General features: G+C 41.5%; 1 protein-coding gene across 1 annotated transcript in view; it reads left to right on the forward strand.

Annotated features, from left to right (window-relative positions):
* Positions 1-26,136, forward strand: part of sgcd (sarcoglycan, delta (dystrophin-associated glycoprotein)) — a 353,669-nt gene that overhangs the window by 69,879 nt on the left and 257,654 nt on the right. The window contains exon 2 of the mRNA XM_080867176.1: positions 24,802-24,863. The gene's annotated coding sequence lies outside the window, so the exon portion shown is untranslated. The remainder of the gene's footprint in view (positions 1-24,801; positions 24,864-26,136) is intronic.

Raw genomic sequence — 26,136 nt, forward strand, 5'->3', positions numbered from 1 at the left:
GATATAAGTGCGTCATCAGTCCTGCAGACCACTGTGGAACTGGTACTTCTGTGACGCTAGTGGCATGCTGGCTGAGAAAACTGTATGTTCCCATACTGAATGGACCTGATGAAAAGTTCTCTTTCCCGGGGCATCAAATCCTCAGATCCTGCTGTTCTGCTGTTCACCAACATCCTACATGCACAAAGTACATGTATGTAGGATAAACCTGCACAGTGGTGTCTGTGCACGTTTATGGCAGTGCATACACTTGTCTGTCACACCCACCTCCACACATTTAGATGCTTGTTCAGGACCCTTTGGTGTCACATGCCATGCTTTTAGTGTAAGCTGACATTTTTCAACAATCTACAGTTGCCATGACGTCTATTTTAACCCAAGCTGCAACCTTCTTGCCTACACAGGATTCATATAGGTTGTTATCAGTTGTATTTGTTTATTTGCTTGTTATGTGTCATATTTGTACTTTCTCTGCCCTTTTGGACGGTTCTCTCTTGAATCCAGACTGTTACCTGGGTAAACGATGGATAATTCAGTAATAGTAAAATGCATTCGGGATAGTATTACAGTGTGTCAGGTTGATTGCAGAACGTCAGTATTTGACCCCTTGGCAGGAGTCAGTACATTACATATACTACAGTCAATACTCTGCTTGGTTTTGTCACCCGGACATTATGTTCATCACAGCACATAAAACGATGCTAATCTGCTCTTTTATTTATTTTTTTGCTACGTTTTCATTCTTTAGCAATATCACTCACAAAGTCAGATTCGTCTGGATATTTTTTTTTTTTTACCAAAGGTGGGAGCTCAGATCCCGATAATGATTCAGGCGTTTATCCTGCACTATTGTGCGACAGGGCAGGATTGTTCATTCTACGTCATGTGTCCACAAGTACAAAGTTGACATAAGAAAAAATTGGAACTATTATCTTAATTTTGTCAAGAAAATCTCATAAAGTGAAGGTCCCTGTGGTCCGGAGGGCACTCTCAGCACTGCTGGGAGTTTAGGACTGTTGGGCTGCTATTCTTTCAGATCTTGTGGATTTCCTGAGTCTACAATTATTATTCATAACTGCTTCATGAACACTTCAGAGTGGAAAAGGTAATCTGCTTGCATGCTGTCACATAAACGGAGAGGCCCAGGCCTGGTGGAACCTTTAGCTGAAGGTCTATGAGGCAAAGGTAATGAAACGTCTATAAGAGGTTTATTCAGATGTTGTTGTTCTAATCACTTTAGTCTGTTTGTCATCTTGGATTATCTCCTAAATCTCACCGAACCCCGTTGGTGTGGTGGTATTTTCTTTTACTTTCTTGATTGTTCACTAATTTGTGTCATTTTCTTAAATCATCTTGGCAACTTACAGTCGATTTATTCCCCCACTTTCCTCTGAACTTGCTGTTTTCTTTCTCCTTGTTCAGCTCTTGTTCAGCAGCGAGAAGAATTAATGAGAGAAGAACACTGAGCTGCTTTTCCTGATCTGTGCGTAAAGGTCAAATAGTGGGGAGAGTCAAAGCTGGATAATAACTGGAGATGAAAACCAAGTTCAAGTAGCTGCTGCTTGGTGTATTATGAGAGTGTGTGTGTGTGTGTGTGTGTGTGTGTGTGTGTGTGTGTGTGTGTGTGCGCACAAGTGTGTGCACGATGCAGGTTTTAAATTTACATGTGTGTTTTGTAACTGAGCAGCTGCCAATGAAGAAATGGGGCGTGGCCACATGTTGTAGCAAGTAACATGTAACAAATAATTTGACAGTTTGTGCTGCAGACATTTTTTGGTCACGTTTAGATGACAACGGCACTCGTGATTGCTTGTATGCATTTCTTTTGCTTTTAGGGCACCAAATAATGAAAACTGTGGTATTTTGTGCTGGAGTGGATGATCACACAGGAGAGGTGTTCCGTCTGTATGTGAGCTTTCTCAAAAAGCTTGTTAGCAGATGACAATGACCCTTCCGATGCAAAATGTAGGGAAGCTGTGACTCAAAGTTTTGTAGCATTCCAAAACTGGCATCCATGGCCTCTTCACACGGTGAGTTTTAGCCGGTGTGCAGAGGTGAGGAAGTTTAAACTTCTTTCTGAAGCATTTTTTCCCTTAGTTACACAACAGTCACTTTGGATACTTATAACTAAACGCATTCCTCTAGAGAGAGTCCATTGTGTTTGCAGTGTTTCCCTCCTATTCAAACTAATGGCATCTCTCTTCACGGCTGGCAATGCGTCCTATCTTCCATTCTGGCCCATAGACTGTATATAAAAGATGGCTGTAGAAACTTTGTCATGGCCCAGCAGATTGTGGATATGCGTTATGAAGCCTCGGCTTTTCTTTACAGCTGTTAACACCTTGTGTTGTTCTGTTTTTAAACAGAAGTGGTCATATTTAGATCAGATATTAGGGGTGCTGATAGACTCCAAGTTTAGCACTTACTAGTAAATGACAGGCTAATGCTGAAACATCACAAAAAGTGAACACAGACTTGTGTGCTCTGTTTGACACAGCTTCATGTGAATTTCGCCAGAAAATTTCATTCAGAATGCTCCTAAAAACACCGACACTACAAGTAAGAGGATCGGCGACTTTAATTTGCATCAAGAATTCTTAGCACCCACTTGGCACCTGCCACATGTTCTCAATTTTTAATTAGCTTTGCTCTGTTATGAAATTTAAAGTGTGAGCTTTGAAAAAAACATACGCATTTGTACTGATAAAGTGCCAGTCCCACAGGCCTTTAGACTGAATGGCAAACCATTTCCGATCTCTGGTCACAAGCTACAGCACAATAAGTTTCTCAGCTAGTTGGTGAGTGATTGCAGGCAGTTGCTGTGAAGGCCTCAGTCACACAGGCCTGACCGTTCAGCGATCCCCGTGGCAATCACAGCTTGGGAGAAATGTGTTTACCCCAACTGGGGTGGTCAGTCGGGGTCACCACCCAGCCTTGATTGTCTGTGACTCATATCTAAAAGGGAAAGCAGATGAAGAGAATAGTTTTTTTAAATCAGGTTGTAAATGTGCTTCTTTTTGCTGTAGAGTGTTTCAACATGGGAGTCTTTGTGAAACATCTCAAAGTGTTACAGCAGCAGTAGCGCTTTTATCTGCATGCTTGTGTGTGCACTTTAGCTCAGTGTGTCCCTTGTCAGGAGGGGTGAGTGTTTAACAAATGACTGCCAACCCGGGGACACAGGGGCCAGGGACCTCTGTTAGGGAGTCGGCCAACAATAAATCTCAAAAATCAATATGACAGGGCCTGGAGTAATCAGTATCAATGATTTTAAACCGGAATAAGTCCCTTGGGGTGAAGAATGATAAAATTCTCTGAGTTCAAAGTCTGAAAAAACATCCTGAAGGATGGAAATGAAGGATGGAGAAGAGGAAGAAAAAAAGGAGGAAAGAGAGAGAGAGAGATTATTGATGCTTTTTACCCAGAAGGCCTTGCAGCAGGGTTAGGATCTCTGTTCTGTTTTCTCTGTTTGTGCCTTTTTCCCTTCTTTCCTCCTCTTACTTTTCATCCGTCACTCTTCTGCTGTCTCATCTGGTCGTCTTCACTCTTACCTACTCTTCCTTTCATGCTTTCTTACTCTAAATCTTTGCAGCTCTTTCTCTGGTTTTGTCTTTAGCGACTCCATCGCTGCTTTTTTTAAAAAAATTTTTGTAGTCTGTTCCACTTTTTCTGCCCCACAGGATTTAGTTTTGATTGATAGTGAGTTTTTCTCTCCTTTTCCGCCTTCTAGTTTACTTTTAATGATCCATTAGGAGACGAAATCTACAGATCAAATTTCAAAATGGAACTTGTGACTTATTAAAATCCTATTTCGTCATTCAGGAGATAAAATATGTGTTGAGAAAAACACCAACATGATAAAGCCAATTACAGAACTGTTGCATGAAATATTTACACTCATTCTTGTAAAATTAGACTATAACAAAACATCAGATTTAAGGAGGTCTTAAATCTCTGTGGACACGTCTGCCCAATACTAAATGGAAGGTGTCAAAAATGAGAAGGGGAAAGAGGGAGAGCGCGCCACGCTTTAGCAGGCAGAGAAGACTGGTTATAGGACCCCCTCAGCTAATCACTGACTAATCATTTAATCTAAAAACCACTCAAAATAAATGGTAAATAAACTGGTCCTTATACAGCCCTTTCCTCCTCTGCCTGATCACTTTATACAGCATGCCTTATTTACCTGTTCATACCGGTTCCTATCTAACTTTCTAGCTAACACTGCGATGGATGCATTGGAGAGCAATTTCAGGTGAGTATTTTGCACAAGGATATTTGGCATGCAGACTGAAGCAGCCGGGGATCGAAACACAGACTTTCTGATTAGTAGATGACCTGCTCCACCTCCTGAGCCGCGGCCGCCCCAATCAAGTAATGTCCTAATAATAGATGATGTCTTCGTGATAGCATTTCAGCAAAGATGTTACCTCTCATGTGTTTCTCTGGAAGCAGCCAAAGCCCAAAGATGAGTGGTCAACGCTGGACTGAAAAGAAATCAGATCATTTCCAATATCAGAAATCTTGACCCAGGTTTTTTAGAGGTTCTGTATATTCGCATTAATAATTGCATTCATTCCTAACCACTTATTTTTTTTAGCTAAACAAAGATTCTGCACAAAAGATGTATCAATTGCTGTGTTCACTTGATTTGACTTGGTGTCAGTTTTCTTTTGTTCGTTATATTCTTTCTCCACGCGAGAGGCGCTGCTGGCAGGAACAATTGGCTGATTTGGGTTTCATGTGCAGTAGCTCCAAGTCTCTGGAACAGTGGCCTGTGCCCTTTGCTGAAGACAGTATTTAATCACTTTTCCCCTCTTCCTTGGCACTGGTTGAAAATATGTTGAATGGCAGCCCTGCCATGCTTGAAACATCTGGGCCCCACTGTGGGTAAATGTCAACAAATAACATTCAGTCAGCGTTTTAAACATTTATCTGCCCCGGAGTTTCTCTTTGCACAGACTCCTCCACCCCCCTCCTATTCAGCTGCATCTGCCCTGGGTTCCCCACTGGATGTATTTTAAACCTACAGGGAGTGCAGAATTATTAGGCAAATGAGTATTTTGTCCACATCATCCTCTTCATGCATGTTGTCTTACTCCAAGCTGTATAGGCTCGAAAGCCTACTACCAATTAAGCATATTAGGTGATGTGCATCTCTATAATGAGAAGGGGTGTGGTCTAATGACATCAACACCCTATATCAGGTGTGCATAATTATTAGGCAACGTCCTTTCCTTTGGCAAAATGGGTCAAAAGAAGGACTTGACAGGCTCAGAAAAGTCAAAAATAGTGAGATATCTTGCAGAGGGATGCAGCAGTCTCAAAATTGCAAAGCTTCTGAAGCGTGATCATCGAACAATCAAGCATTTCATTCAAAATAGTCAACAGGGTCGCAAGAAGCGTGTGGAAAAACCAAGGCGCAAAATAACTGCCCATGAACTGAGAAAAGTCAAGCGTGCAGCTGCCAAGATGCCACTTGCCACCAGTTTGGCCATATTTCAGAGCTGCAACATCACTGGAGTGCCCAAAAGCACAAGGTGTGCAATACTCAGAGACATGGCCAAGGTAAGAAAGGCTGAAAGACGACCACCACTGAACAAGACACACAAGCTGAAACGTCAAGACTGGGCCAAGAAATATCTCAAGACTGGTTTTTCTAAGGTTTTATGGACTGATGAAATGAGAGTGAGTCTTGATGGGCCAGATGGATGGGCCCGTGGCTGGATTGGTAAAGGGCAGAGAGCTCCAGTCCGACTCAGACGCCAGCAAGGTGGAGGTGGAGTACTGGTTTGGGCTGGTATCATCAAAGATGAGCTTGTGGGGCCTTTTCGGGTTGAGGATGGAGTCAAGCTCAACTCCCAGTCCTACTGCCAGTTTCTGGAAGACACCTTCTTCAAGCAGTGGTACAGGAAGAAGTCTGCATCCTTCAAGAAAAACATGATTTTCATGCAGGACAATGCTCCATCACACGCGTCCAAGTACTCCACAGCGTGACTGGCAAGAAAGGGTATAAAAGAAGAAAAACTAATGACATGGCCTCCTTGTTCACCTGATCTGAACCCCATTGAGAACCTGTGGTCCATCATCAAATGTGAGATTTACAAGGAGGGAAAACAGTACACCTCTCTGAACAGTGTCTGGGAGGCTGTGGTTGCTGCTGCACGCAATGTTGATGGTGAACAGATCAAAACACTGACAGAATCCATGGATGGCAGGCTTTTGAGTGTCCTTGCAAAGAAAGGTGGCTATATTGGTCGCTGATTTGTTTTTGTTTTGTTTTTGAATGTCAGAAATGTATATTTGTGAATGTGGAGATGTTATATTGGTGTCACTGGTAAAAATAAATAATTGAAATGGGTATATATTTGTTTTTTGTTAAGTTGCCTAATAATTATGCACAGTAATAGTCACCTGCACACACAGATATCCCCCTAAAATAGCTAAAACTAAAAACAAACTAAAAACTACTTCCACAAACATTCAGCTTTGATATTAATGAGTTTTTTGGGTTCATTGAGAACATGGTTGTTGTTCAATAATAAAATTATTCCTCAATAATACAACTTGCCTAATAATTCTGCACCCCCTGTAGATAACACCCTAATACCCTTACACTCACTGCAGCCAGAGCTCCACAGGCATTCATTTCAAATATTTTTTGCTTCTTTTTTTTCTAGCAGATAAATGTTGGCATCTGGAATAACTCACATTCAAAGGAATGCAAACCTCTGAATGCAGAGCAGGCAGGCCTCATTTTGGCTCCAGTGATACCAGGAGGCACAGCGAGGCTGGCAAGCCTGACTGTTCCAGCTGCACAGCATGTATTTCACCATCATGATATATACTTAGATGGTAAAACATGCATCCATCTATCTCTCCCTCATCCATCCATCCATCCATGACCACTCCCTGGTTAGGGTCTCATCGACTTTCAAAACTAACATGATGACGCCTTAACAAACACTCTCATCCTGGGCTATTTGACCTCAGTGAATCACATGATAGGGTGGGGTTAGCTTTCACAACAGGTTCACCCGAAACCTTGGTTGATTGAGACCCACACATGTTTTCACACCTTGGCTCATGTGATTAGGTAGAGGATCAACAGGGGGTCCACGGCCCTCCTGGAGACACTCCCACAGAGCTTAAATTCTGGGACCCTCCTCCAAATGCTCTTAGAACTGAATAAGGTTCTTAGATGAGAGGTGAAACACCTTCAAGGAAACTTAAAGAAGTCCAGATGCTTTTCTCTTCGAGCTCCTCAGACTATGATGACCTGGATGACTGAGAACCTTCACAGACAACTAACATGATGATTTCTCAACTTTAGGCTTTAAAAACAGAACTCAACAAATCCACACATGTGATAAACAGGATCATTTTTAAAATCTAGAAGATGAATGTATTTTGTGCATTTTAACTGAAACCTAAACTAAAAATGTGTGGGTTCAAACCTGGCTGTTGGATATCTGAATATGGAAGTGCAGAGTTCACAGGCAAAGTACCAGAAGGTTTGGTTTATGGAAGGAAACAGTTTTTGAAACATCGGCAATAATTTAACAACAAGTGAGCTTTTTAAAAATATATATCTGGGTTCATAAACATTATCTGACATGTGGAAGAGGAACAGCTGTATTAACGGCATATTCAGGCTAAACCCTGAAAAACTGTCAGCAGACAGATCCAGATTTATTTTTCTTTTTTTCCACTTTGACTCCATTTTTATGTGAATCATATCCATTACCACGACAACAGAAGCCTGGACACCAAGGGAGCTGATAGAGAACCATACGACTAAAGGCTAGATCTAGAAGGTCGGCAGAATAAAAATCAAGCAGTCACAGATTAATTCATTTTCTAAGATGACTAAATTAATAAATACTTCCAGAATAAATTTTCCAAGTATAATTGGATGGACTTTAACCTGTGTGGGTGGGCTGTCCAAGTAAATTCTACCTGTGGGAAACTGGATGTTAGCCTGACCCAAACACTGAACCTGCAGCCCGGTGAATGTTATTATCCTAAGATTATACCACGTTAATCCTACAACCTAACAGCAACTAGAGATGGACCGATCTGATATTACGTATCGGTATCGGTCCGATACTGACCTAAATTACTGGATCGGATATCGGAGAAAAATAAAAAATGTAATCCGATCCATTAAATATCACGAAAGCACCTCACAAAACTTGCAACACGCCGTAACTCACCTCAGAACGTTAGCACGTCGGAGCAGTAGGCATCACCTGATAGAGCAGCTGTGGCATGCGGGACCTGTCGGTGGTCTGGATAGCATGTGGAGCTTCGCTAGCAACCTGGCATTTCATCTCCGACAAAGTTATCCCCGAGAGAAGTAAAGCAAGTGTGTAAGTCAATCTCTGAATGTTTGTAAAGCATTCCTGTGTTAAGCTTAACAAGCGACTGCCTCTTCTTGCTGCTACTTCAATCGTGAAACTGCTTAAATCAGCTGATCGGCTTTTCTGTCGCGAGTCTGTCTCTCGTTTGTTTTTGGTCCACTTTGCACCAGAAAGAGCAAACCAGCGGCTGAACAACAGCAGCACGTTTAAGCTTGATCAGCTGTTGTTAGAATGTATTTAATATTACTTTCTACACCAGGATCTTTTTCTACGTAGCTGACAGCTGGTAACTGTGCAGGGGCGGATCTAGCAAAGTTTAGCCAAGGGGGCCGATAGGGCATTAACAGGGAAAAGGGGGCACAAAGACATACTTTTCTTTCTTATTCTCATTTAAAATGTCGAGCTTTTAATAAATAATTATCTGACACCCAAAGTTTTAATTTGATGTAAAATGAATAGAAGTCAATTACTGTACATAGTGACTATTAAGTCTAATATATATACCCTAGTAAGCTATAGTACTTTTTACTTTGGGAAGGTACCATCTGTGCAGTCTGCAATTTTGTTGAAGAAAGATGTTGAATCTATTTAATATTTCTTGAAAAATAATTGATTTCTGTGCATTTTTTTTTCACACTGCATCAAATTAAGGTTGATTACGTCGATTAAGCATCATGAGGTGGCGCGTGAGGGGTGGTTCCCTATTTTTTATTTATTTAATTTTGTTGTTGCTGGGAGTTGGAACCCTATTAGTTAGGTTGCTTAATATTTACGCTAAGTACTCTTTAAAATACCAGAATAGGGAGGATGGTGTAGGTCTAAGTTTATTAGATTGATCAGTATTGCTGAACTATGAAATATTTTTTTTGTATACAGGTATAACAGAATAGCTTTAGTGTAGTTGTTGTTTTAAACTTGAGTATGAACTTGCAGACTTGCAAAATGCAGCAAGATATTTTAAAAAACAGTTTTGTTGATTAAAAAACACTATATCGGATTCATATCGGTATCGGCAGATATCCAAATTTATGATATCGGTATCGGACATAAAAAAGTGGTATCGTGCCATCTCTAACAGCAACTAAACATAATATGATGAAACCGATTGCCTTCCTTGTCATAAAGGAGCATTAATTTGCTATTCATACTGGCAAATACTGTTTACGTCAATTTCCCACAATCGTTCTGCGCAAGGTGGTGAGAAAAATCTGATAGTTGATGAACCTGCAGATCACAGATCAGTCGGTGCATACTCTTTGAGATGAAACAGTTGACTTTAGAGAAGCCCCTCTGAGGCTGCCATTATCAGGAATGAACAGAATTGAACTAAGAGGCAAAACCTTCCAGACCATACAAGGATGGAGGATCTTCACAGAGTCTCCGGAGACTAACTGACAACCAGCCTTTGAGCCTCGGGCTGCCCGAGACGCTCGGTCAGGGAATTCCACAGTTGAGAGGATCAGAGAGCAATGTCCTCACGAAAATCTGCCCCCAGTCGCTGGTGTGGATCCAGAACAAACAGTATTCCTTACTTTGCAGTGAAGTAAAATATACAGATGACGGTAAGGCAGCGCCTCACCTACAGATAACCAGTACCTTGCATTTGGCCTTTTTTAGCCTGAACAGATGCAGTCAGACATGAAATGCTACATCAGAGGAGAACAGTAAATCTCAAAGGTCGTCAGCTGGGAAGGAGGGGTTTCCTCTTCTCACACACACACATTGTATAATTCACCTTTCTTTAAATGCTATGCTGAGATTTAGATGGGATTGGGACTGCCGAAGGGTGGGAGAGATCTTTATGTGTGTGTGTGCGTGCATGCAAGTGTGTTTACATTTTGTTGTGGGGACTAGAAATTGGAAGTTTACTATGGTTGTGGGACCCACAGCCCTCATGGGGACTAAATCCCAGTTCCCACTAGTTTGAAGGCATATTTCAGACTCAAAATGTGCTTTTAGTGTCAGGGTTACACTCAGGTTACAGTTAGGTTTATGCATTCATTTTTGATGGTTAGGGGAAAAGCATTACGTCAATTAGATGTCCCCACAAAGATATGAAAACACGGTGGTGTGTGTGTGTGTGTGTCTTAATCGCTGCAGTGGAAGAAATGAGAAGCTTCTTAATTTCCTCGTCGCTCTGCTCATGTCTCTTTCCACCCTCACTTCTTCTGCTCGTCATTTCATTTCGCAGCCTACTCTCATTATCTTTTTAGCCCTCAGCTCATTTCATCGTGTCCGCCATCATACCGTATCTCACTTCCTGCACTCGGTGTGTCTGTCGCCGTCTCTTCAGAGCAGATTAGTAGCCATCAAACCGCGCAGCGATGCTGACTCACGCGCGCTCCGAGGTGGATCTTTTGTAAAATCTTTGAGTTGAACTTTCTCCATTCGCCTGCATCACTTCTTGTAGTCACTACTCAACCGCTGATACAACGCACACACGCTCACCTCTTGTGTCAACACAGGCACCAACATCTGTCTACACAGGATCAACGCCTAAACTGACAAGCAGCTGTGATGAATTGCTCTCCTCTTTGCTTTGACCTCCTCGACTTTAGCTGGCAAACAGCACGTGTGCTTTAACTTCAGTGTGCTGTGACTCTCAGCTGTAGTCCACGACCGCACCGTTTCAGCCACCATCGGTAGCCTGACATTTACCTCATTACTCTTAACTTGTCTAGCGTCTATCCCCGTTAAAAAACGAAGGCTGAATGTGGTAACAGCAAAACATCTGGTTTTTTTGGATATAAATGCATCGCGTGTCTGCATATTTAATGTTTGGAAACTAATAGTTCATTCCCTGAAATGCATGGAGGAGTCTTGACATGTCATTTAAATCTCTGCACATTTTGTTGGAGAAGTCATTTGATCAACCTCCGGCTGGGAGCTGTTTCACAGAAGTTACTGCTTAGATGCTTTGTTTTCTGCACAGCTGGGGCTGGCACAAGGCCGTGTTTTCCTTCAAGGTATAATGAGTGAAATGTTGTAAATGCCAGAGGTCAGATGACGCTTCACTGTTAGTCTGACCTGAAGTTGAAGCAAAGCAATAAATTAGAAACTTTTGTTTGTGGAGAAGGGCTGAAATTGTCCTTTTTTTAAAAAATAAAATAAAAATCAAACAAACTTGGCAATAAATGGGACAACAAAAGTACTGTACTTGACTGTGTTTCAAATGAAAACATCTTTTGTGCAATCAGCATATACAGCTTTTTGAGACTCGGACACATGAACAAGGAAACAAAAAAAAAATAAAGAAGCTGTGAAGCACACAGTTAACGCTTAAAATTAAATCGAAACATCAAGTATTTCTTACAGCTAAATTAGCTAAATTTTACTGCTCTTCATATCCATTAGCACAAATGAACAAATATTACTCAGACGGTGTGGCAGGTGTTTATCACATGATTAAAAAAAGGTTCATTTGTGTCCATGAACACAAACGAGTCGTGTTCTGTGACTGTTTTTAAGGCTGTGATGCTCTGCTGTGCACAGTGCTGTTGGGGCTGAACTGTTGCTACAAGTATGCCAATATAATTATATAAACACAGCACCTAGTTTCATTTTTCTATTAAACTCATGTGAGTCTTCTTAGTATCTCAGACCTGCAGACATTAAAGTAAAGCTGAGAAAACTCCTTGATCTTCTGACCTTGTGTCAAGCATCTTCATGAAGGCGTGAGTTACAGCCGGGCTGCCCAGAAGACCAACATTTATCACTTTGGAGAAGCCTTCATGTTAGCCCCCCTCCCCACTCACCTCTGGGACCTTTAGCGTTTTAGTCTTGTTAACACAGAAATAATTCTTTTAACGCTGAATCATTAGACAGTCTTGAAATCTACTTGGCATTCATTTATCTGTGGTGTTATGGTTCAGTGTAGATCGTTGCCAGATGGTTTTACCTCAAGTAGAGAACGGACAAGAGAACTTTCTCAGGTCAGATAAGTGAGTTGGGTTCATGATGATCCAGACATTCAAATTTTACATTCTCTTTTTGTTATTCCTTCTTGTTTTGTCCACTTCACTGCATGCTTGAAAATGAGATAAAAGAAGAAGAGGATTCAGCAATAAAGTGATATTTTAATAGGAATTTTGTATTTCCACAGTTGATTTTAAGACATATAGAAAGGGAGGATAAGCACACTCTGCCTCGAGGTTCTCAGACACAATGCAGTCACGTCAATGCGGCGACGTAGCATAACATTCAGCTTTGATACATGTGGTAATAAGTCATCACAGCTGTGAGAGCTGAAAGACCGAGGAAGGTTTATTATCCCTGTCTTCACAGCCAGAAGCTTCACTGAACCTCAAAATTTACCGGATCACACAGATGTCCTGAACGTTCCTGTAGTGACTGTGCAGATCATCATTATCCAGGGGCCGTCCTCTTCAGACTGTTTTTGGCTGAAATACAAGACAGTAGATTAGATTTGAAAGGGTAAGCAACGGTGTAGTCGAAGAAAAAGCAATCGGTGTGTTCGTGCTTTATGCAGGAACTGCTCAATAGTGGGTTGTTGGCCCTAATGTTAGTTTCTCATTTTCATTTGTCTTTCATCTCATGTGCATCAGACATTAACAGCTTTACAGCCGTGTCTTCTGTCTGCATAACTGTTAAAATGCTAAGTGCATGCAGCTGTTATAACATGCTACTTACACTTACAATTTCCAGTTTTGTAAAACATATGGTATTTGTATTTGTATAGCGCTTTTCCAGTCCCTAAGGACCCCAAAGCGCTTTACATATCCAGTCATCCACCCATTCACGCACACATTCACACACTGATGATGGCAGCTACATTGTAGCCACAGCCACCCTGGGGCGCACTGACAGAGGCGAGGCTGCCGGACACTGGCGCCACCGGGCCCTCTGACCACCACCAGTAGGCAACGGGTGAAGTGTCTTGCCCAAGGACACAACGACCGAGACTGTCCGAGCCGGGGCTCGAACCGGCAACCTTCCGATTACAAGGCGAACTCCCAACTCTTGAGCCACATATAGCTACAAGAAGTGCTCTGTTTGTACCAACATGGTTTCTAAGAAGAACAATCAGCAACTTGCCAACCACAAGAGGTCAAAGTAGTATACGGGGCGATTGTGGCTCAAGAGTTGGGAGTTCGCCTTGTAATCGGAAGGTTGCCGGTTCGAGCCCCGGCTCGGACAGTCTCGGTCGTTGTGTCCTTGGGCAAGACACTTCACCCGTTGCCTACTGGTGGTGGTCAGAGGGCCCGGTGGCGCCAGTGTCCGGCAGCCTCGCCTCTGTCAGTGCGCCCCAGGGTGGCTGTGGCTACAATGTAGCTTGCCATCACCAGTGTGTGAACGTGTGTGTGGATGGGTGGATGACTGGATATGTAAAGCGCTTTGGGGTCCTTAGGGACTAGTAAAGCGCTATATAAATACAGGCCATTTACCATTTGGTAAAAAAATTGTATATTGGTGGTAAAAATAAAAATGCTAACTGGGCATAGCCAGTGTTGCCAACTTAGCGACTTTGTTGCTATATTTAGCAAGTTTTCAGACCCCCTTAGTGACTTTTTTTCTAAAAAGTGGAAGGGAAACTTCTGACCACTTTTTGACGTGAAAGCACGTATCGCTCTTACTCTCCACTAGCAGCAGGTGCTGCCGTGGGCACCTCGCCCGTGCCAAAGCGCTCACAGGCGGCGAATCATCCTCACACAGCAGAGTACAACAAACTTATTTGAAATGCTACTGTACGACTAAGTATGTCAGCTACATGGAGTATTACATGGAAGAATACTGAAGAAAATATGTCAATTTAAAAACTGGGATTGTTTTTGACTTTCAAAACTCCACCTGAACGTCTAGTTTGAAGCTAAAACACTCTCTGCTTTTCTATTAATGTACTTCACAGCAGGGAAAATGTCATACAGCATGAAATAAAACACTGATAAATGTCAGAAGAATTCAATTTTGACCAAATCTGACAACCTAGTATATAAATATATATTTTTTTAAAAACTACCTTAATGTGATGTGAACATATCACAGATCATTTTTCTTATACATACAAGAAAAAAGGCCTAAATGATGAGGACTCATCAGAACCACATGATGGTGTTTCACTGAAAGCTTCCAAACAAGTATAAATGCAGGCCTGTCCTCAGAAATATAAAAGATGACACAGAAGGAAAAAGGCTTAAAAAATGATGCCAAAAAGAACCGTAACATAACGGCAAAAGCTAAATTTACATAAAAATATAAAGCATCATAAACCCCCCAAAGCACTGAACATAATAATGCTGGCATTTCTATCACATCTCATACTCATTAGCAGAGTGCGAGTGTGTTCACCCACTGTTCCTACAAGCTTTGTGCACTAATTAAGAAAACCTGGTGGCTGCCTGCTGGACTTGGAGGCTTGAAACTGTATGTGTGGGTTTGTTCCACTGTGGTGAATTTCTAAGCTGTAGCTCATCAGACTGAGGTCACTCTGGCTGATCATCACTTTGAGGTTTAGGTTTAGGTTTGTGCTACCCGGATCAAATGAAGGGTAAAAATAATGGCTGGTATGTTGTGAGACAAGCAGGTTTGAGGCACAAATTTAAAAAAATATATACATAAAAATATTAACTATTTTACTTGTAATTTGATCTGAGCGCAGTTTATGTATGTGATACTTTTTTTCTGTGTAAGTAGCAAAGTGCCCGTGATTCACAGTGTGTGGTTTGGCAGAACCACAACATGCATGGCTCAAACTACCTACCCTGCTCTGTCAGTTAAAGATATGTTGGCACTGCAATTCTACCAAGTAGACTGATCAGTTTAGTACTTTGATCTTAAAGAGTACGTGTTCTGCTTATTCTCAGCTCTATATTAATATTATTAGACCCTGCTGCAGCAGTTTTTAATGATTCAGTACCGCAAATTATACATATCCACCTTTTACTGGTACTCAGCTCAGTCTTTGTCTGAGACGGGTTGTTTTAGCTCATCCCCACTTCTGTGGCTGCTCCTCATAACCAGTCTGACAGCAGCTGGGTGGGGCTTCTGTGCTCGGTGCTTTACAAAAAATATCCCCTCCACTGTACATCTATGTGTCTATCATTACAGGGTTTGCAACCTTTTGCCCTTAATTCTATTTTTATTTTACAGTGGCCAACTGTTTTTTGAAAAAACAAAATCAGGGTTGCAGTAGGTCCATGTTTCTATGCGTGCAGCAGCAGTTTGGGCCAGATTCATTGCCGGGGGATTGCCTCTTGACTAATTAAGCAGGTAGTCAGCGCAGACTGTGAAAGTGTCTGCACAGGATGAGCTGATGGCCATTAACACGACATCTGCCTCCACTTTAATCTCTCTTAGCGGGAGAGAGACGGATTGCAAGAGACGGAGGCAGAGAAACAGAATTGGAAGATTAGATGGAAAGAACCAAACATTTAAATCAAGACAGCAGACATGAAACTGTGAGCGAGAGTAACAATGATGGGAGTCTGTGCAAAGAGAAGACGAGCTGTATGAAAAGAGCAACAAAATTGGAATATGGAGCAGCTGTGTCAGCTGGTGTCAGTGTCGGTGGGAATAGCTTTTTAGTCCTTTTCAGACAGTTTCTGGTCAATCTTTCTTTAATTTCCTTTTCTCTTGTTGAAGCTACGGTTTTTTTTCCATTTATTCACATGTTTTTAACACATTTCAGCCACAGAGGAGAAAAAACTGTGAAGCCAAAGTTCACATTTGAAAGAAAAAAAAACAACAGTTTTTTTGCTCACTTATTTTTCTCTTTTCCTGTCTCTGATATCAGGTGTGCTTTCATGTGAGTTGTGCGGACACGATCACCTCCCTCTCCTGTTGAAAAGTAGTGGGCGTGTTGGTTCAGTACAGCTGGATTGGTTTACAGTTGCTCATTTCCTAACCAGGCACTCGCAGGATATTTGCTGTGCTGAGTTTCTGAGTTCTTTGAAGCCCCGCGTGCTGTCGAACGCTACTTTTGCAGACTGCCCAGGAAACTGAAACCTTCAGTTTTCACAATTTTGTTTGCAGTTTCTTTTCTGTTTCGTTAAACAATTGACTGTGGGCTGGAATCACATCCTGCAAACAACGAGTCTCCAGATGGAAACGTGTTCTCTGAGCTCCTTACATTTGTTTCTAGTGTTTGTCTGTCGTACTTCTCTGACAATTTTTGCATGTTTTTCCAATTCTACCCTTCCCTTGATTTGCAGCTAACAGCACATTATTACTTTTGTCTATAAACAATGACAAACACCAGCTTCCTGTTTTTCAGTGATTACTTTCACTGACTCGTCTCTACATTCTGCAGTATAAAGCCATGTTGTGTTAAGATGAGTTTTTCTTTTACTTTTTGTTCTTTTGCAGAATAACTCAGGTATTAAATCTTTGCCAAAATTCTCACCTGACCTTTGGACTTTTAGCAGTACATAGAATAATTTTAGTGTTTGTTGTAAAACACAGAAACACTGAAATATGAACCTGGAGGCGAGTGGGAGTTTTTAAAGGAGATGTACTGCAAGTCACGGAGGTTATGGAGTAGGCGACTTTCATTGCTAACACTTGTTTGAATTAAGCTGAAAAACTGCAGCAGAACAAAAGTAGGAGGTAATAATAAATACAGAGGACAGCAATACACCATTGTCTGTTAGAATGTTGGATCCTGTTGGAAGTTTAAAGTAAAGAGGTCAGTGTGTATCCCTATGAAAGTAAAATAGGAAAAATAAATGTGGTAAAGGAAGGAAATCTGTCAGCATGAATGTGTGAAATAACTCATTCATTTCCCAGACTGTCCTGTAATCAAACAGCAGAGACCTGTTAATTCATAAAAATGCTTTTTTATTGTTTGTTTTGTTTTGTTGTTTAACTGTGTGAAGTATATATAATGTATATGTATTAGGGCTGGGCGATATGACCCAAAATTCATATCTCGATATTTTTTAGCTGGGTGGCGATATAAGATATATATCTCGATATTTTTTTAAAGCCATAAGTTAGAACAAAAAGAGAGTTCTTAGTCACACTGTGTCCCAGATGTCACACAAGCATTTTTATTTACATACAGCATAGATTTACATGAAGAAATTACTTAAAAATAAATTATCGGCATTTATTAAATAATAATGCTCCATAAATAAAAGAAAACAATGTTGTTTTTGTGCATAACAAAAGGCTCATAATTGTGCCGTCAAAATGTAAACTAACAGACGCTGAGCATAATAATAAAGACAGATTTCACAGCTGCTCTGTTCCCAACTTCTACTGCGTGACTGACAGCCTTGAGTTTGAAATCCTCTTTGTAACCACGACTCTTAACAGGTGCCATTTATGGCCCTTATACACACACAATACGGTAATATTACGTTGAACCACAGTGCGTATCACTCCGCGAGGCTCCAGACTACGGTAGCCGTAATGCTCCGACAATCCATCAAGCGGTGCAGCTCCGTAGCTTACCAAAGTCGAGCTAAAACATTTTTTTGACAGATTGCTGAGCGCCGTGTACCACATAAAATCGTTTCGCGGTCAGTAAGCACAACCAGAATTCATACATAAGGCGCACTGTCAACTTTTAAGAAAATGAAAGGATTTTAGGCCGTGCAGCCCCTGTGGGCTGCATGTCATTAGCGTGGTCGCTAACACGTTGACGCCGTCCAGCCCCACAACTCGCTAACGGAGATTTGCCGTGTCCATCTTGTCGCTGCCTGCAGGTGAAGCTATGGGGGAGGAGGGGGAGTTGTGTTCAGTGAAGGAGAGGCGAGGCCGAGTAACGTTGCGTAGAGACCAAAGTGGACGAAAGAGAGGCAAACTTGTGGCTCCACAAGTACAATTATAACGTAACATAGATATAAAGATATAAAGGATATTGTCACATCTTATATCTCGTATGAAAATATATCGATATTTTTTAAAAACTCGATATATCGCCCAGCCCTAATATGTATGTATATATATGTGTGTCCAAAAAAACAAAACAAAACAGATGCCCTCCTTAACATTTTCCAAAGCTCTTCCATGGGCCTGATTGGAGTCATTGCCAGGCTGATTCTGGCCCCCGGGCCTTATGTTTGACACCCCTCTCTTAAGTGTCTTAATAGATATGGTGATTTATTTTGTTTTAGAGATTACGGCCCGAATGGTAAAATATTCCAGTGTAATAGCAACTAATAACTGATAGTATAAAGCTGTACTGGGTATTTTAAACTGCCCATAGGTGTAAATGTGAGTGTGAATGGTTGTTTGTGTTTATGAGTTAGCCCTGTGACAGGCTGGCAGTGTCATTTCAGGGCATGAAATTTTCTCCAGGTGATGACAGTTCTGATACAGAACATTCATTTTCTTGTAAAATCCAAATAAATCTGAACTAAGCACAGTCATTTGTAATTATTCTGATCATTCAGCCTCATTCCTCTTCTGGCTTTAACTTTATTTTTGTTTGCATAAAGTCTGACACCGCCGTCACTGCACCGCGATAGCACAAACATGATAATAGCAAGTTAGAGGGAGAAGCTGGCTGAATAAAACTTTATTCAGACAAAGGATACAGTTTTTAATTTGAGTCCTCAGCAGATCAGCGCCACCCTTCATTAACCTGCCCCGACCTGTTCATTAATTCACCTTTCTGCTCTAATTGGCTGGCGGTGTGTGTAATGGGCGCTGTATTCTTGTGCTCTCCGTGTAGAATAGAAAAGGAGTGATTAACAAAAGTCACATTGGTAAGAGTGTCATGCATTCGCAGCTCAGTCTCTGTCAGCAGGGTGGCCCTGAGCCACATGTGGGGAATGAATAGTGTTTTCTCAAAAGATGAAAATCTAATTAAATTAAGGAGGAGGGTGTAGCCCTCGCACTGCATTACCAGAATGACAAGTAAGTGGCTGCAGAAACTTGGAGTCTCTCGCCTTCTTTGACCGAGAGGCCAAACGTGGCTGATTGTGTTGTAGACTTTACTGAAGTCTCCGTCGTTCCTGGAAAAGTAAAGTTGCCATTAAAGATGTATTTTTTATGACAGTGTGAAGAAACTTTCCATCTTTAAAACTACAGTATAGTTATTGGTACCACAGGTTTTGTGACAATGGCACAATGGATGTAATCATAGTTCAGTTCACTGCCACAGTGGATTTTAAAATGAAACTATCAAGACGAGACTCCCAGCTTTAATTCAAGAGGTTTAACAAAGTATCACTTTTTTTATATTTAGTCTGCCTTCGTTTGTTGTTTGTTTGTGAGTCTCCCAGTTTTGTCTTCAGGGATTGAAGAATAGTCTCTGTTGGGTTGAGATCAGGTGACTGAGTTGGCCATTGAAGAATATCCCATTATTTTGCCTCGAGAAACTCATAATCAGTTTGTGCTATAGGACCAATTTTGCAGACACTGGCTGAGTTTGAGCAGAGGGTATAGTCTTGTACACTGTACTGTTAACCCTGCTACTTCTATCAGCAATCGCACGATCAATAAACACTAATGACTCGGTTCTATTGAGAGTCAAATATTCCCAAACCATAACACTGCCTCCACCATGTTTGACAGACGATGTTGCGTTCTCCAGATCAGATGGTGTCATTCACTCGTTACCTTGTGTGTTTTCGCCTGTGTTCCTTGTCAATTTGTCTGTGTAACCTGGTGTAATCTCTGCCCAACATTCTCCGTGCCATTTCAGCTCTTCATCCTGTTTTTGTATGGTTTCAGGTTTGTTCTTTAGTTTTTCCGAGTGTAGGTTGTGTTTTAGTTCTGCCTTCGCTTTTGTTGTCTTCACCTTCTGCAACAAAGCTCACTTGCATAACATCCAGTGCCAGCATTTTGGGTCATTCCTCACAAGTAGGGATGGGTATCGTTTAGGTTTTATCTGATACCGGTGCCAAACCGGTACTTTTGAAACAGTGCTGGTGCTTAAACGGTGCTCAAACCGGTGCTTAAAGAATGGAGGACACAAACTTTGTCCAAAAACCTCTCATGTTTAGCTGTTCTTTTTTTTGTAAAAAGATAACAATGTTAACCTTTTCTGCAGCTATGGGGCATATATGGTATCACTCTTGGCTGGAATCAGTGCTTGAACAATGGAAAAAAGACAAACGTTGTCCAAAAGCCTCTCATGTTTAACTGTTTTTGAATTTTTCTTTGGTCATTTTAACCTTTTTGGCCAGGGTGAAGGGAGTATCTGCCATCAAACAAGAAGACAGCCGCATGTATCCATTACGGTGTTTGCTAGTTCACCTTACGTGCATTAATGTAATAATGTGGTTAGAGTACACAACGTAAATTAAGCACGAACAACATTAAGCTACTCACGCAGAGAAGAACGGCTGCTGCTGCTGCCATCATCATCCGTCATCATTTCTGCTACACTGGCAGGGCTAGGGGCCAGGACTCTCCTCGTCGGGTTCTTGGGGGATGTTGCTAACTCCGGGACCGATAACAGGCACCACACCCGCAGTAGGTACGGTGCATTTCTCGGCTTTAAAAAAAACCCCGCTATGCGTCGCCGGGTGTTTCATCAGATTCGCGGTGTTACCTCCTTTGCACAGTATCACCTTAAAGCACTTGTTGCAGGCTGCTGAGTTTGCATCTTTTGCTGTGAAGTACAGCCAGAGTTTTGACCGCTTCGCCTTGGGCATTTTTAATCTGTAGCTCTGCTCTAAAAGAACGTATGTACCTGGGCCCGCCTACTATCCTTGGAAACGTAAAATGATTGGCTAGAATCTGAAGTGTATCACATCTCAGGAAAAAAAAAGCACCGAAATAAAGCACTGAAATGTGCGCTGCTTTTCGGTCTGGTTACTACCGTTTACCGGTACCCATCCCTACTCACAACACCACACATTTGTCCACTTCTAAAGTTTTTGGTATCTAGATGTACTTTAGTTTACTGCCTAATAATGAACTCCTCCACTTGCATCAACATCTCTTAGACGGACACGATGCAATACTTTTGCTAAATGCATTAAATGGTAAATGGCCTGTATTTATATAGCGCTTTACTAGTCCCAAAGGACCCCAAAGCGCTTTACATATCCAGTCATCCACCCATTCACACACACATTCACACACTGGTGATGGCAAGCTACATTGTAGCCACAGCCACCCTGGGGCGCACTGACAGAGGCGAGGCTGCCGGACACTGGCGCCACCGGGCCCTCTGACCACCACCAGTAGGCAACGGGTGAAGTGTCTTGCCCAAGGACACAACGACCGAGACTGTCCAAGCCGGGGTTCGAACCGGCAACCTTCCGATTACAAGGCGAACTCCCAACTCTTGAGCCACGATCGCCATTAAATGAATCAAACATGACAGAAGTTGTTCTCTTCTTTAATGCCTGCTTACCTGACACAAAGGGTTAAATCAATGTTTTGTTCCTTACTGGCTCTTGATTTTAATTGGTGTTGAGCTCCCACACATTGTCTACTTCAAGTAGTATGTTTTTTCCTTCAATTTGGCAAGGTTTTCTCAAAGCCCCGAGGAGAGCTTTGCAAAGGCCAAAGTGGTCTGAATATTCATGACCACACAAGTTGCACTGGCTATCTTGAAATCTGAAGTTACTACAGTGTAGTAGGTGAGTTTTGTGCCTAGAAAAGGTTACTCTCTATTCTTAGAGTCTTAGTGCATGCTGTTCATGATAGCAAAGTGAGAAACTAATTCCACTAATTAGGTTCAAATATAACACACAAGTCCACGTGGAAGGCTATGCAACCTGCACCCACGTTCACTAAGCATAACCAGCAAAATCCTGTGCACATACATGTGAGGAATTATGCAGCAGCAGAGTGTGGTGTGAGTGCTGGAGTGTTCCTTTATTCCTTTAAACGGAGCCAGCTGAGCTTATGCGCTTTATGTGTGTCACTTTAGGTTCTGTCACATATGCAAATATCCACACCGAGACTGTTGCAAACCATGTGCGCACTCAATGAGTCTTAGTTTGAAAGCTTTTTCATGACTTGCTGTTAAGTAAAAGCTGCTGATTCGTCCACATTTTTAAACCTCCATATGCTGCACATCTCCACTCCGCTGAGCTGCTAATTCCTTAAACAGTATTTTTATTCCCCGGTCTAAAAGGGAGCCATTAAAGGATCCAGTTCAGGTGTGTCACCACTGACACTGGATTTTGTGGCTGGAGAATATTTTTATAGCTTTTCAACCTCAATGCATCATCATGATCATCGTACGACAGAGTCCCAACACTTAGTGCTGCTGGTACACTTTAATGCACGACTCGCCTCTCGCTGCTCGAAACTCCATTTTTATTTTTATTTTAATTAAAAATGCGAGAGACAAAGGCGACTGTACAAGTGAATGTAGAACGCTGTGTAAATGTTTTTATGCACTACATGATCAGATTTGTTTCTTCATGCAACACCATCAAGCATGACTCTTGGACCAAAATTAATTCATCAAGCTCCCGCAGAGCCCTGATCTCGACATCAAGAAGTCAGACTGGGATCATGTAAAGAGACAGGAGGTGTTCAGAAAAGTAAAGCAACTTCTCCTCAAAAAATTGCTTTTTCTTCCCCTTTTCTCGTCATTCTTAGATTTCTTTTAGGGGATTAAAGTGCTGCAAAGTACAGCAGTTCTGCAGAGGGCGAGATTACCCATGATTCATATTTTGTTCATTTTGTGCACTATTTTTATTTTATATGTTTACATTAGTTTATATATGATGGTATTCATTTAATGTAATCTTTACCTCACATTGGAGACTGCATTCAGTGAAGCTAAAGCACAGTTTTATAGTGCAGGAAACCAAACAGCTGCTGTAAGTAAACAGACCACGGTAGCTAATGCATGCTAACCTAGCATAACCGCTGCTGGTCCAGGAGATCTGTTCATGTCAGAAGCTCGTTCATAATCCACTGAAGCTTCCGTATAGCAAATCACTGGGATTGTTCACTGGGTTTCCTCTGCCTTGAACTATAATAAGCTTTGATATGATTGTTGTGAACTTGCACTGTTGTAGGGGAATGGTTGGGTTCAGTCGTGCCCAAAGTATCTTTCACGGCATGGAATATCATGTGAAAGCATGAAATGCATATTAATTAAATGACTTTGGTTCTGTTATTCGTATGCTCTTTCATGAAAGTAGTTCTTTCTCACTTCTTAGTCCGGTTCTAGGTCGGAGCGTGTCTGGTATTCTTCAGCTCATGTTTTGGTATAAAACATCTTCCCATGAGACAAAGTCAACGGTCATTTATGTAAGATGCATACTCTGACCCATGACTGTGACCTTTATATTGTTGGTGCTCTCTAACTGTCTTTACAATTATGATGAAAGTAAAGGAGGAAGTGAGGCGAGCTTTATTCAGCCACAAAGTCCGTGAGACCATGAGTGAGGTTGGGGAGGACAGATGGGATAAGAAAAGATCAGGGTGTTCGTTTCCAGTTAAAACAAACCATATGTATCATTGGCATGTTGTTATTGTATTTTAATGCAATTTTTGATATTTTCATGAATCTTAAGAAGGCTAACCTAACATGGATGAAAGTATCTGCTTTGTTTTACTAATTCAGACAGACCAAATTACAGACTTCCTGTGTTTTGGAAGAAAAACAACAAAATGTAAATATATGATTCATTTCCCTCCACCATTTATCAAACCCTGATTTGTTTGAGGCAAGCAATTAGTGACTACTCAGTTTTTCAATCTAAGCATTGGTGTTAATTTTTCTTTTTTTGTTTGGTCTAATATTAAAAGATATTTCTGATTGGGTGATGGTGAGTTTTAATCACATTTGCTGTGTTGTGTTTGCTTGATGCCACAATATCAGCTGTCAAAACACAGCAATCCATCATAAACACTGATTCAGCTTTTGAAGAAAATCAGTGACTTATGACCCTTTTTTCTCCCATCAACCCCACTGCAGTGTGCAAAAAAACCTTCCGGCTCTGTTATTTTCAGATACACGATAACCTGACAGACAGGTGCAATCTATTATAAGGTTATTATAAGTTTTTTTCTTGCAACAAAGGAAAGTTTAACTGCTGACACTTTTAAAAACAGAGGAACAGAAGCAGAGCTGGCGAAGGACTTATTAAAAAAGCAAGGTTAAGTTTGTTTACTAATGTTTTCGTCTATACGGAAGCATCAAGAGAAGCCACAGCAGGTGATGAATCGCTATATTGCTTTTTTAATATTCTGTTGCCACCTGCTACGTTGCTAAAAGACTAAACCGCGGGGATTTAACATGAAATCGCCAAAGTTCACTTAAGCTGAAATGAGGGCTCGGAGAGTCGAAACGACCTCCAGAGTTCTGTGAAGCTTCATTTGTGAAGGATTTCTGAGGAATTCTGCTGATCCGGTCCCTCGGTTCTTCCCGGTTGTGCTTCTTCTCTTTGTACTGAAAGCGATGACTGTGGGAGATCTGTGCACTGATCCCACATCAGCACTCCCTAATTGGAGAAACTTGGGAAATAATAATATAGGTCTGGGATGAGATGATCAGCTTAGAGGCAGCCCATCCTTCACCTGCTGACCGTATCTTTCTACCTCCTCATCCCAGGTGATTAGAGAAATCCCCCAGACCCTGTCAGAAACTCCGAATCAGCACACTTATACACTGAGGTGAGTGCGTGATTCAATTTCTGCATGTGTGTTGTTTTATGTGTGTGTTTGTTCTTATCCTGCATGCTTGTGTGAGTGTATCTGTACAACGTCACAGCGGTGCTGGAAGAGAGACTTCTCTGCTAAACATGAAGTAGAATTTCCTTACATGCCAAAGCACTGCCAGCACTCTTATGTCTGGATCTTTCTTCTGAAATGGATGATGTGTATTTGGTGCTTGAGCAGTGCTGAGTCCCGGGGGTGGTGTATGTGACAACAGTCGGTGTGTTCATGATGGCAATACTTCAGTATGTTAGTCACTGTAGCTCTAGTGATGGGTACCACAGAGACTGTATATAAATGATGGACATGCAGAGCGTGACAAGCTGAGTATTTGAGTGCTTGATGTTTTAAAACTGGATTTTTTGTTTCTCAAGTCTTGCAAAGTCAAATTTATCATGTGGAATGTGGTCGAGTTGGAAGACGATTAGGAGGAAACACCCTGAGTTTAGTTTGTTATGCTTCAGTGAAAGTTGCACAGAGATGCTGTCATGCTCACACTTCCCACAGTGGGACCACACTTGGCTTGAGAACCTTTCAACTTTAATCTGAGCAGTTAGAAGAAAAGTAAATGGACTGCATTTGCAGTGATTAAAAACTGGTGTCATTCTGGACATTTAAAGGCCGTTACGCACCGAACACGAAATTATCCAGAATTTACCAGATCTGAACTCGCTGTGTAATATAAACACACACAGAGCGTGTAGCGTTTTTGTGAAAAAAATGAAGTCGACATGAAGCGACGATGAGCTGATCCTGATGTTCCTGAACAAGAAAAGGAAGAAACGGGAATCCTGAGTTTATCCAAAGTGGCAGCAGCATAGCTGGATCCAGGAGTTCAGTGCAGGTCAGTCACAACTACTTTTGTACATATTTGACGATGTCAGAGTTTGAGCTCACGTGAGTGCAGTTGGAACCACGTCTGAGGAGGCAGACGAATACTTTCAGCGAGTCGTCTAGTTGTGTGTCTGAGCTCAAATAGGATTATTTCACTATTTCCATCTCAATGAGATTTCAGTGCTGGTGCACAATTTGAGTTACGAGCACACGTGCTGCTAAATGCAGCGGTCTGATTGGTCACATCTGTTTATTAGAATTTAAAAATCAAGCTTGCTTTGAAAAACTAAATGCTGCAAATTTGTCCAGTGAAATGGGCGAGTGGCTGCATTAAGAACCGTTGAGTCAGAAAAATGTTTTAATGCACAAAATATTTGGACATATTTTAAGTGTCTGG

This window comes from Rhamphochromis sp. 'chilingali', assembly GCF_963969265.1.
Source record: "Rhamphochromis sp. 'chilingali' genome assembly, chromosome: 19".
Taxonomy (NCBI): Eukaryota; Metazoa; Chordata; class Actinopteri; order Cichliformes; family Cichlidae; genus Rhamphochromis; species Rhamphochromis sp. 'chilingali'.